This window comes from Mesoplodon mirus (genome assembly GCF_964341445.2).
Source record: "Mesoplodon mirus genome assembly, contig: SUPER_3_unloc_3, whole genome shotgun sequence".
NCBI lineage: Eukaryota > Metazoa > Chordata > Mammalia > Artiodactyla > Ziphiidae > Mesoplodon > Mesoplodon mirus.
Window position 1 is genome coordinate 1,630,217 of NW_028295748.1, and position 14,793 is coordinate 1,645,009.

Below are 14,793 nucleotides of genomic sequence, written 5' to 3' on the forward strand. Positions count from 1 at the left end.
CTAAAGATGAATCAAGCATTGATTAAAACCTCAACAAAATGAAATGAAAAATACTCTAGATGGGATCAATAGCAGAATAACTGAGGCAGAAGAACGGATAAGTGAGGTGGAAGATAAAATAGTGGAAATAACTGATGCAGAGCAAAATAAAGAAAAAAAGAATGAAAAGAACAGAGGACAGTCTCATAGACCTCTGGGACAACATTAAATGCACCAAATTTCGAATTACAGGGGTTCCAGAAGAAGAAGAGAAAAAGAAAGGGACTGAGAAAATATTTGAAGAGATTATAGTTGAAAACTCCCCTAATATGGGAAAGGAAATAGTTAATCAAGTCCAGGAGGCACAGAGAGTCCCATACAGAATAAATCCAAGGAGAAATACGCCAAGACACATACTAATCAAACTGTCAAAAATTAAACACAAAGAAATCATATTAAAAGCAGCAAGGCAAAAACAACAAATAACACACAAGGGAATCCCCATCAGGTTAACAGCTGATCTCTCAGCAGAAACTCTACAAGCCAGAAGGGAGTGGCAGGACATAATTAAAGTGATGAAGGAGAGAAACCTGCAACCAAGATTACTCTACCCAGCAAGGATCTCATTCAGATTTGATGGAGAAATTAAAACCTTTACAGACAAGCAAAAGCTGAGAGAGTTCAGCACCACCAAACCAGCTTTACAACAAATGCTAAAGGAACTTCTCTAGGCAAGAAACACAACAGAAGGAAATACCTACAATAACGAACCCAAAACAGTTAAGGAAATGGGAATAGGAACATACATATCAATAATTACCTTAAATGTAAATGGACTAAATGCTCCCACCAAAAGACACAGATTGGCTGAATGGATACAAAAACAAGACCCATATATATGCTGTCTACAAGAGACCCACTTCAGACCTAGAGACACATACAGATTGAAAGTAAGGGGATGGAAAAAGATATTCCATGCAAATGGAAATCAAAAGAAAGCTGGAGTAGCAATTCTTATATCAGACAAAATAGACTTTAATATAAAGACTATTAGAAGAGACAAATAAGGACACTACATAATGATAAAGGGATTGATCCAAGAAGAAGATATAACAATTGTAAATATTTATGCACCCAACATAGGAGCACCTCAATACATAAGGCAAATATTAACAGCCATAAAAGGGGAAATCGACAGTAACACAATCATAGTAGGGGACTTTAACACCCCACTTCCACCAATGGACAGATCATCCAAAATGAAAATAAATAAGGAAACACAAGCTTTAAATGATACATTAAACAAGATGGACTTAATTGATATTTATAGGTCATTCCATCCAAAAACAACAGAATACACATTTTTCTCAAGTGCTCATGGAACATTCTCCAGAATAGATCATATCTGGGGTCACAAATCAAGCCTTGGTAAATTTAAGAAAATTGAAATTGTATCAAGTATCTTTTCCGACCACAATGCTATGAGACTAGACATCAATTACAGGAAAAGATCTGTAAAAAATACAAACACATGGAGGCTAAACAATACACTACTCAATAACGAAGTGATCACTGAAGAAATCAAAGAGGAAATTAAAAAATACCTAGAAACAAATGACAATGGAGACACAACGACCCAAAACCTATGGGACGCAGCAAAAGCAGTTCTAAGAGGGAAGTTTATAGCAATACAATCCCACCATAAGAAACAGGAAACATCTCGAGTAAACAACCTGACCCTGCACCTAAAGCAATTAGAGAAAGAAGAACAAAAAACCCCCAAAGTTAGCAGAAGGAAAGAAATCATAAAGATAAGATCAGAAATAAATGAAAAAGAAATGAAGGAAACGATAGCAAAGATCAATAAAACTAAAAGCTGGTTCTTTGAGAAGATAAACAAAATTGATAAACCATTAGCCAGACTCATCAAGAAAAAAAGGGAGAAGACTCAAATCAATAGAATTAGAAATGAAAGAGGAGAAGTAACAACTGACACTGCCGAAATACAAAAGATCATGAGAGATTACTACAAGAAACTCTATGCCAATAAAATGGACAACCTAGAAGAAATGGACAAATTCTTAGAAATGCACAACCTGCCAAGACTGAATCAGGAAGAAATAGAAAATATGAAGAGACCAATCACAAGCACTGAAATTGAAACTGTGATTAAAAATCTTCCAACAAACAAAAGCCCAGGACCAGATGGCTTCACAGGTGAATTCTATCAAACATTTAGAGAAGAGCTAACACCTACCCTTCTCAAACTCTTCCAAAATATAGCAGAGGGAGGAGCACTCCCAAACTCATTCTACGAGGCCACCATCACCTTGATACCAAAACCAGGCAAGGATGTCACAAAGAAAGAAAACTACAGGCCAATATCACTGATGAACATAGATGCAAAAATCCTCAACAAAATACTAGCAAACAGAATCCAACAGCACATTAAAAGGATCATACACCATGATCAAGTGGGGTTTATCCGAGGAATGCAGATTCTTCAATATACGCAAATCAATCAATGTGATACACCATATTAACAAACTGAAGGAGAAAAACCATATGATCATCTCAATAGATGCAAAGAAAGCTTTTGACAAAATTCAACACCCATTTATGGTAAAAACCCTGCAGAAAGTAGGCATAGAGGGAACTTTCCACAACATAATAAAGGCCATATATGACAAACCCACAACCAACATCGTCCTCAATGGTGAAAAAGTGAAAGCATTTCCACTAAGATCAGGAACAAGACAAGGCTGCCCACTCTCACCACTCTTATTCAACTTAGTTTTGGAATTTTTAGCCACAGCAATCAGAGAAGAAAAGGAAATAAAAGGAATCCAAATCGGAAAAGAAGAAGTAAAGCTATCACTGTTTGCAGATGGCATGATACTATAAATAGAGAATCCTAAAGATGCTACCAGAAAACTACTAGAGCTAATCAATGAATTTGGTAAAGTAGCAGGATACAAAATTAATGCACAGAAATCTCTGGCATTCCTGTACAGTAATGATGAAAAATCTGAAAGTGAAATCAAGAAAACACTCCCATTTACCATTGCAACAAAAAGAATAAAATATCTAGGAATAAACCTACCTAAGGAGACAAAAGACCTGTATGCAGAAAATTATAAGACACTGATGAAAGAAATTAAAGATGATACAAATAGATGGAGAGATATACCATGCTCCTGGATTGGAAGAATCAATATTGTGAAAATGACTCTGTTACCCAAAGCAATCTACAGATTCAATGCAATCCCTATCAAACTACCACTGGCAATTTTCACAGAACTAGAACAAAAAATTTCAAAATTTGTTTGGAAAAACAAAAGACCCCGAATAGCTAAAGCAATCTTGAGAACGAAAAATGGAGCTGGAGGAATCAGGCTCCCTGACTTCAGACTATACTACAAAGCTACAGTAATCAAGACAGTGTGGTACTGGCACAAAAACAGAAAGATAGATCAATGGAACAGGATAGAAAGCCCAGAGATAAACCCACGCACAAATGGTCAACTTATCTTTGATAAAGGAGGCAGGAATGTACAGTGGAGAAAGGACAGCCTCTTCAATAGGTGGTGCTGGGAAAACTGGACAGGGACATGTAAAAGTATGAGATTAGATCACTCCCTATCACCATACACAAAAATAAGCTGAAAATGGATTAAAGACCTAAATGTAAGGCCAGAAACTATCAAACTCTTAGAGGAAAACATAGGCAGAACACTCTATGACATAAATCACAGGAAGATCCTTTTTGGCCCACCTCCTAGAGAAATGGAAATAAAAACAAAGATAAACAAATGGGATCTAATGAAACTTCAAAGCTTTTGCACAGGAAAGTAAACCATAAACAAGACCAAAAGACAACCCTCAGAATGGGAGAAAATATTTGCAAATGAAGCAACTGATAAAGGATCAATCTCCGAAATTTATAAGCAGCTCATGCAGCTCAATAGCAAAAAAACAAACAACCCAATCCAAAAATGGGCAGAAGACTTAAATAGGCATTTCTCCAAAGAAGATATACAGACTGCCAACAAACACATGAAAGAATGCTCAACATCATTTATCATTAGAGAAATGCAAATCAAAACTACAATGAGATATCATCTCACACCAGTCAGAATGGCCATCATCAAGAAATCTAGAAACAATAAATGCTGGAGAGGGTGTGGAGAAAAGGGAACAGTCTTGTACTGCTGGTGGGAATGTGAATTGGTACAGCCACTATGGAGAACATTATGGAGGTTCCTTAAAAATCTAAAAATAGAACTACCATATGACCCAGCAATCCCACTACTAGGCATATACCCTGAGAAAACCATAATTCAAAAAGAGACATGTACCAAAATGTTCATTGCAGCTCTATTCACAATAGCCCGGAGATGGAAACAACCCAAGTGTCCATCATCAGATGAATGGATAAAGAAGATGTGGCACATATATACAATGGAATATTACTCAGCCATAAAAAGAAACAAAACAGAGCTATTTGTAATGAGGTGGATAGACCTAGAGTCTGTCATATAGAGTGAAGTAAGTCAGAAAGAGAGAGACAAATACCATATGCTAACACATATATATGGAATTTAAGAAAAAAACAATGTCATGAAGAACTTAGGGGTAAAACAGGAATAGAGACACAGACCTACTGGGGGTGGGCTTGGGGATATGGGGAGGGGGGGCTGTGATGGGGCGGGGGAGCGGCATGGACGTGTACACACTGCCGGGCGTGGGGTGGATGGATGGTGGTGGTTGGCCGCGTGGCACGGGGGGATTGGCTCGGTGCTTTGTGGCCGCCTGGAGGGGTGGGATGTGGAGGGTGTGGGGGAGGGAGACGCGGGAGGGAGGGGATGTGGGAACAGATGTATATGTATGACTGATTCACTTTGTTGTAAAGCAGAGACTAATTATATATATATATATATATATATATATATATATATAGAGAGAGAGAGAGAGAGAGAGAGAGAGAGAGAGAGAGAGAGAGTATATCTTCCATTTAAAAATGAACCTAGCTAATCATCCAGTGAGGAAGAAAAGAGTAAAATAGCCTTTGATCAAGTCCTTTCTGTGGTGTTAAATGAAACTAATTATAATGAATATCACATATCTAATGAGTTCAAGAATTCCCCTTGGAAGAATTGGTCTGTCCTTTACAAAAAAGAGAGTTCAAGTGAGTTATTTGCATTTGGTAGGGAAGCTCTACTGTCTAAATCATACTCATTTAAAGGTGAAGTTCAGGGCTTCCCTGGTGGCACAGTGGTTGAGAGTCTGCCTGCTGATGCAAAGGACACGGGTTCATGCCCATGTCTGGGAAGATCCCACATGCCGCGGAGCGGCTAGGTCTGTGAGCCATGGCCGCTGAGCCTGCACGTCCGGAGCTTGTGCTCTGCAACGGGAGAGGCCACAACATTGAGAGGCCCGTGTACCAAAAAAAAAAAAAAAGTTCCAGTTCAAAGTCTGCCATAATTTGTTATTATATATGTAATTTTTGAATGTAATATACAGTTATATACGTATATAACATCAACAAGAAAGTGACAGACTTTAGAGTCAAGAAAATATATAGGTGAAGTGTAAAGGGTTGAAATAGATATACCATAACAGTAAAAACAAAACAAAACAAGACAACAACAACAAAACTGGAGTGGCTAAGAAAATATCAGAAAAAATATATTTTAAGACGAAAATTTTTACTAGAGACAAAGACATTTTAAAATGATAAAATGATTATTCTATCTTGAATGTATAATAATTATAAACTCAATGTACCATTGAGTATGCATCATCAGTATGCATACCATCAGTATGCAATGATGAAGTGCCCATGGTGACAGTGCCTATGGTGATAGTGCACATAATGGCAGTGCAAAATAGTGACAGTACCAATGGTGACATTGCTCATGGTGACATTGCTTAACATGATAGTACTTGCGGTGATAGAGCACATGGTGACACTGCACACCATGACAGTGCTCTTGGTGACAGGGCACACGGTGACAACCCATGCTGACAGTTCTCACGGTGACAGTGCTCATGTTTGCATTACCCATGGTGACAGTGCTCACAGTGACAGTGCCTATGGTGGCAGTGCCCATGGTGACAGTGCCCATTGTGACACTGCCCACGGTGAAAGTGCCCATGGTGACATTGCCTATGGTGACAGTGCTCACAGTGATAGTGCCCATGGTGACAGGGCTCTTTGTGAGAGTCCGAATTGTGCCAGTGCCCATGGTGAAAGTGCTAATGGTGATAGTGCTCACCGTAATAGTGCTCATGCTGACAGTGCAAATGGTGACAATACCTATTGTGAGAGTACTCATGGTCAATATACCCTTGGTGACAGTTCTCATAGCGACAGTTCTCATGGTGACAGCACTCATAATAGCAGTGCACAAGGTGGCAGTGCTCAAGGTGGCAGTGCGCATGGTGCCATTGCTAATGGTGACAGTACACTTGGTGGCAGTTCCCCTGTGGACATTACCAAAGGTGACTCTGCACATTGTGACATTGCCCATGGTAACCTTGCTCACAGTGATAGTGCACATGGTGACAGTGCCCATGGTGGTATTGCACCTGGTGACAGTGCCCATAATCACAGTTCTCATGGTGTAGTGCTCACGGTGACAGTGCCCATGGTGACAATACCCAGGGTGACATTACTCATGGTGACAGTGCTCATGGTGATAGTGCCTATGTTGACAGTGTCCATGATGATAATTCTTATGGTGATAGTGTCCATGGTGACAATACCCAGGGTGACAGAGCTCATGGTAACAATGCTCATGGTGAATGTGCCCGTAGTCACAGTACCTAGGGTGCAATGCCCATGCTGAGAGTGCTCATGGTGACAGTGCCCATGGTGACAATACCCAGGGTGTCCTGCCCATGGTGACAGTGCTCATGGTGACACTGCTCATGTTGGCAGTGCCATAAGTGACAGTGCTCATTGTGGCATTGCTCACCATGACAGTGCTCACTGTGACAGTGCTCATGGTGACTGTGCCCATGGTGACAGTGCCGATGGTGATAGTGCCAATAGTGACAGTGATCACGGTGAAACTGCCCATGGAGTCATTGCCCATGTTGATAGTTCTCATGGTGACAACCCCACGGTGACAGTGCCAATGGTGATAATCCCCATGGTGACAGTTCTCAGGGTGAAAGTGACCATGGTGACATTGCTCATGGTGACAGTGCTCATGGTGACTGTGCTCAAGGTGATAGTCTACATGTACACAGTGCCCACGGTGATACTGCCAATGGTGAGAGTCCTCACGTTGATAGGGCACAAGGTGACAGTTCCCATTGTGAAAGTGCTCATGATGACAGTGCCCATGTTTGTAGTTCACATTGTGACAGTGCTCACGGTGATAGTGACCATGGTAACAGTGTACATGGTGGCCGTGCCCTTGTGACAGTGCCCATGATGACAGTACACACGGTGACAGTGCTCATGGTGCTAGTGCTGACAACCCAAGCTGACAGTGCTTACAGTGACAGTGCTCATGGTTGCAGTACCTGTGGTGACAGTGCTCACAGTGACAGTGCCCATGGTGGCAGTGCCCATGGTGACATTTCCTATGGTGACAGTGCTCAGGGTGATACTGCTCACAGTGATAGTGTGCACAGTGACAGTGCCCAAGGTGACAATACCCACGGTGACAGTAATCATGGTGAAAGTGCCTATGGTGGCAGTTCTCATAGTAACAGTTCTCATTGTGACAGTGCTCATGAAGGCAGTGCCCAAGGTGGCAGTGCTCTTGGTGACAGTACTCATTGTAGCAGCGCCCATGATGAGATTACTGATGGTGACACTGCACATGGTGACAGTGCCCATGGTAACGATGCTCATGGTGATAGTGCCCATGGTGACAGTGCCCATGGTGGTAGTGCACCTGGTGGCAGTGGAAAATAGTGACAGTGCCCAAGGTGAGAGTTCTCATGGTGACATTGCTCATGGTGATAGTGCCCATGGTGACAGTGCCCATGGTTACAGTGCTCATGGTGACAGTGCCCATGGTGGCAGTGCCCCTGGTAACAGTGCACACCTTGAGAGTGCCCATGGTGGCCATGCCAATCGTAACAGTGCCCATGGTGACAGTCCTTCTGATGACAGTTCTAACAGTTGCTGTGTTCATGGTAATAATGCTCACGGTGGCAGTGCCCACAGTGACAGTGCCCATGGACAATGCCGACAGTGACAGTGCCCATGGTGACAGTTACCATGGTGAGACTGCTCACTGTGATAATACCAATTCTGACAGTGCTCATAGTGACAAAGCCCATGGCGACAGGGCCCATTATGACATTGCTCACGGTGATAGTTCTCACGGTGACAGTTCCCATGGTGATATTACCCATGGTGACAGTACTCAATGATAAAGGGCCAATGGTGGCACTGCCCATGGTGATAGTGCACATGGTGACATTGCCAAATGGTGACAGTGCCCATGGTGAAATTGCTCATGGTGACATTGCTTATGGTGATTGTCCTTATGGTGATAGTGCGCATGGGGACACTGGACACAGTGACAGTGCTCATGGTGACAGTGCTCATGGTGACAGTGCCAATGGTTGCAATACCCATGGTGACAGTGCTCACAGTGACAGTTCCCATGGTAGCAGTGCAAATGATGACAGGGCCCATGGTGACAATGCCCACTGTGATATTCCCTGTGGTGACAGTGCTCATGGTGACAGTGGCCATGGTGACAGTGATCATGGTGAAAGTGCTCACGGTGACATTGCCCATGGTGACAGGGCTCATGGTGAAAGTCCACATTGTACCAGTGCCCATGGTGACAGAGCTCATGGTGATAGTGCTCACGGCAATAGTGCTCATGGTGACAGTGCAAATAGTGACAATACCCATGGTGACAGTACTCATGGTGAAAATACCCATGGTGGCAGTTCTCATAGCGACATTTCTCAGGGTGACAGTGCTGATAATAGCAGGGCCCAAGGTGGCAGTGCTCGTGGTGACAGTGCTCATGGTGACAGTGCACTTGGTGACAGTTCCCATGGGAACATTTCTGATGGTGACACTGCACTTTGTGAGAGATTCAATGGTAACCTTGCTCTCGGTGATAGTGCACATGGTGAGAATGCCCATGGTGACATTGCCCATGGAGACACAGCTCACTGTGACAGTGCTCATGGTGGAAGTGCCCATGGTGACACTGCTCACTGTGGCAGTGCTCATGGTGACAGTGCCGATGATGACAGTGCTTATGGTGATAGAGTTCACAGTGGCTGTGCTCATGGTGATAGTGCTCATGGAGGCAGTGCCCTTAGTGACACTGCTCATGCTGGCAATGCCCACGGTGATAGATGCATGGTGACAGTGCCCACCATCACAGTGCAATGGTGAGAGAGCTCATGGTGACAATGAAAATGGTGACAGTGCCCACGAAGACAATGGCCATGGTGACAGTGCTCATGGTGACAGTGTCCATGGTGAAAGTGCTCACCTGGAAAGTGCCCATGATAACATTACCCACAGTGGTAGTGCCCCTGGGGACAGTGCCCATAGTGACAGTGCTAATGGTGAGAATGCCCATGGTGACAGCACCCATTTGACAAGGCCCATGGTGATAGTGTCCACGGTGACACTGCCCATGCTGTCAGTGCCCATGGTGATAGTGCCCATGGTTACAGTGCTCATGGTGACACTGCCCATGGTGGCAGTGCCCCTGGTGACAGTGCACACCATGAGTATGCACATGGTGGCCGTGCCAATTGTGACAGTGCCCATGGTGACAGTATTTATGATGATACTGCTCACGGTAGCAGTGTTCATCATAATAATGCTCGCAGTGGCATTGCCCACAGTGACAGTGCCCATGGACAGTGCCAAAAGTGACAGTGCCCATGGTGAGAGTTCTCACAGTGACAGTGCCCATGGTGACAGATACCACAGTGAGACTGCTCACGGTGATAGTGCCCATTGTGACAGTGCTCATAGTGACAAGGCCCATGGCGCCAGGACCAATCATGATATTGCTCACGGTGATAGTTGTCATGGTGACAGTGATCATGGTGATATTACCCATGGTGAGAGTACTCAATAATAAAGTGAACATGGTGACAGTGCCTATGGTGATAGTGCACATGGTGGCATTGCAAAATGGTGAGAGTGTCTATGTTGATATTGCGCATGGTGACATTGCTTAAGGTGATAGTTCTTGTGGTGATTGTGCACATGGTGACAGTGCACATGCTGACAATACCCATGGTGACACTACTCATGGTGAAAATACCCATGGTGGCAGTTTTCATAGCGACAGTTCTCAAGGTGACAGTGCTCATAATAGCAGGGCCAAGGTGGCAGTGCTCGTGGTGACAGTGCTCATGGTGACAGTGCACTTGGTGACAGTTCCCATGGGAAGGGTACTGATGGTGACACTGCACTTTGTGACAGAACCAATGGTAACCTTGCTCTCGGTGATAGTGCACATGGTGAGAGTGCCCATGGTGATATTACCCGTGGAGACACGGCTCACTGTGACAGTGCTCATGGTGACAGTGCTCATGGTGGAAGTGCCCATGGTGACACTGCTCATTGTGGCAGTGCTCATGGTGACAGTGCCGTTGATGACAGTTCTTATGATGATAGAGTTCACAGTGGCTGTGCTCATGGTGATAGTGCTCACGGAGGCAGTGCCCTTAGAGACACTGCTCATGTTGGCAATGGCCATGGTAATAGATGAATGGTGACAGTGCCCACGATCACAGTGCAAAGGTGAGAGAGATCACGGTGACAGTGAAAATGGTGACATTGCCCACAAAGACAATGGCCATGGTGACAGTGCTCATGGTGACAGTGTCCATGGTGACAGTGCCCATGATGACAGTGCCCATGGTGAAGGTGCTCACCTGGAAAGTGCCAATGATAACATTAACCACGGTGGTAGTGCCCCTGGGGACAGTGCCCATAGTGACAGTGCTAATGGTGAGAATGCCCATGGTGACAGCACCCATGTGACAAGGCCCATGGTGACAGTGCCCACGGTGACACTGCCCATGCTGTCAGTGCCCATGGTGATAGTGCCCATGGTGACAGTACCGATGGTGGCAGTGCCCCTGTTGACAGTGCACACCATGAGTATGCCCATGGTGGCCGTGCCAATTGTGACAGTGCCCATGGTGACAGTATTTATGATGATACTGCTCACGGTAGCAGTGTTCATCGTAATAATGCTCACGGTGGCAGTGCCCACAGTGACAGTGCCCATGGACAGTGCCAAAAGTGACAGTGCCTATGGTGACAGTTCTCATGGTGAAAGTGCCCATGGTGACAGATACCACAGCGAGACTGCTCACGGTGATAGTGCCCATTGTGACAGTGCTCATAATGACAAGATCTATGGCGCCAGGGCCAATCATGATATTGCTCACATGATAGTTGTCATGGTGACAGTGCCCATGGTGATATTACCCATGGTGAGAGTACTCAATGATAAAGTGCCCATGGTGACAGTGCCTATGGTGATAGTGCACATGATGGCAGGGCAAAATGGTGACAGTACCAATGGTGACTTTGCTCATGGTGACATTGCTTAACGTGATAGTACTTGCAGTGATAGAGTGCATGGTGACACTGCCCACCATGACAGTGCTCTTGGTGACAGTGCACACAGTAACACCCCATGCTGACAGTGCTCACGGTGACAGTGCTCATGGTTGCAATACCCATGGTGACAGTGCTCACGGGTACAGTGCCCATGACAGTTCCAATGGTTACAGCACCCATGGTGACATTGCCTATGGTGACAGTGACCATGGTATGTGTGCCCATGGTGACAGTGCTCATGGTGATATTGCCTATGGTGAAAGTGCTCACAGTGACAGTGCCCATGGTGACACTGACCACAGTGAGAGTACTCATGGTGATAGTGCCCATGGTGACAGTGCACATGGTGGCAGTGAAAAATGGTGACAGTTCACATGGTGAAAGTGCTCATGGTGACAGTGCACACGATGATAACCCATGCTGAGAGTACTTATGGTGACAATGCTCATGGTTGCAGTACCCATGGTGACAGTGCTTATAGAGACAGGGCCCATGGTGACACTGCCCATGGTGACAGTGCTCACGGTGACACTGCCAATGATGACAGTGCCCACAGTGACATTGCCTATGGTGACAGTGCCCATGGGGACACTGACCACAGTGAGAGTGCTCACGGTGATAGTGCCCATGGTGACAGTGCCTATGTTGACAGTGACCATGGTGAGAGTTCTCACGGTGATAGTGCTCATGGTAATAGTGCTCATGGTGACAGTGCAAATGGTGACAGTATTCATGGTGAAAATACCCAGGGTGGCAGTCCTCATAGTGACAGTGCTCATGGTGGAAGTGCCCATGGTGACAGTGCTCATGGGGACAATGCCGATGATGACAGTGCTTATGGTGATAGTGTTCACAGTGTCTGTGTTCATGGTGATAGTGCTCACGGTGGCAGTGCCCATAGTGACACTGCTCATGCTGGCAATGCACACGGTTATAGACACAGAGTGACAGTGCCCACAATCACAGTGCAATGGTGAGAGAGCTCACGGTGACAGTGACAATGGTGACAGTGCCCACGGAGGCAATGGCCATGGTGACATTGCTCATGGTGACAGTGCCCACGGTGACAGTGCCCATGATGACAGTGCCCATGGTGACAGTGCTCACAGGGAAGTGCCCATGATAACAATAACCATGGTGATAGTGCCCCTGGTGACAGTGCCCACGGTGACATTACTCATGGTGATAGTGCCTTTGGTGACAGTGCTCATGGTGAAATTGCCCAGGCTGACAATGCTCATGGTGACATTGCCTTGGAGAGAGTTCCCATGTTGACAGTGCCCATGGTGACGTGCTCATGTTGACAGTGCTCACAGTGATAGTGCTCATGGTGACATTGCCCATAGTAGAAGTGCCCACGGTGCCAGTGCCCACAGTCACAGTGCCCACACTGACAGTTCTCATGGTTGCAGTACCCATGGTGACAGAGCTCAAAATGACAGTGCCCATGGTGGCAGTGCCCATAGTGACAGTGCCCACGGTGACATTGCCTATGGTGACACTTCTAATGGTGACATTGCCCATGGAGACAGGGCTCATGGTGACAGTCCCCATTGTGCCAGTGCCCATGGTGACAGTGCTCACAGTGAAAGTGCACATGGTAATACTGCTTACACTGACAGTGCCTAAGTTGAAAATACCCATGCTGACAGTACTCATCGAAAAAGTGCCCATGGTGGCAATTCTCAGAGTGACAGTTCTCATGGTGACAGTGATCACTCTGGCAGTGCCCTGGGTGGCAGTGCGCATGGTAACAGTGCTCATGGTGACAGTGCTCATGGTGGCAGTTCCCATGGTGAGAGTACCGATGGGGCAGTGCACATGTTGACAAAGCCCATGGTAAACGTGCTCACAGTGATATGACTCATGGTGACAGTTATCACGACTGTTGTGCCAATGCTAATAATGCTCCCAGTGATAGTGCCCATGGTTAAGGTGCCCATGGTGACAGTCCTCACAGTAATAGTGAACACAGTGACAGTGTACTTGGTTACCGTGCCCATGGTGACAGTGCCCATGGTGACAGTACACATGGTGATACTGTTCAATGTGATAGTGCCCTTGTTGACAATGTGCATGGTGACAGTTCTCACGGTGACAGTGCCTATGGTGACAATGCTTATGGTGACAGTGCCCATGGTGAGAGTCCTCACATTGAGAGTGCCCATGGTGAAAATGCCCATTGTGAGAGTTCTCATGGTGAAAGTGCTCATGATGACAGTGCCCATGTTGGTAGTTCCCATGGTGACAGTGCTCACAGTGATAGTGACCATGTTAAGATTGCAGATGGTGGCTGTGCCACTGGTGACATTGCCCATGATGACAGTACTCATGGTGACAGCACTCACGGTGATAGTGTCCATGGTGACAGTGCACATGGTTGTAGTGCACATGGTGGTAGTGAAAAGTGATGACAGATCCCATGGTGATATTGCTCATGGTGACAGTGCCCACGGTGACATTGCCTATGATGACAGTGCTCATGGTGACAGTGCCCATGGTGACAGCGACCACAGTGAGAGTGCTCACGGTGATAGTGCCCATGGTGACAGCATTCATGGTGACAGTCCCCATTGTGCCAGTGCCCATGGTGACAGTGCACACGATGACAACCCATGCTGACAGTGCTCACGGTGACTATGCTCATGGTTGCATTACCCATGGTGACAGTGCTCACAATTAGAGTGCCCATGGTAATCGTGCTCACCATGATAGTGTCCATGGTGACAGTGATCACAGTGATAGTGCTCACGGTGATAGTGCCCATGGTTAAGGTGCCCATGGTGACAGTACTCATGGTAATAGTGAGCAGAGTGATAGTGCACTTGTTGACCATGCCCATGCTGACATTACACATGGTGATAATTCTCAAGTTGGTAGTGCCCATGGACACCACCCTCAAGGTGATAGTGCTCACGGTGACAGGGCCCATGGGGACAGTGCGAACCCCGACTTTGCCTATCGTGACTGTGCTCAGTGACAAAGCCCATGGTGACAGTGACCACGGTGACAGTTCTAATGCTGATAGTGCACATAGTGACAATACCCATGGTGACAGTACTCATGGTGATAATGCTCAAGATGATTGTGCCCGTGGCGATAGTGCAGATGGTGAGAGTCCTCATGCTCATAGTGCCCATGGTGACAGTTCGCATTCTGAAAGTGCTCATGATGACAGTGCCCATGATGACAGTACTCATGGTGAAAGTGCTCACAGTGATAGT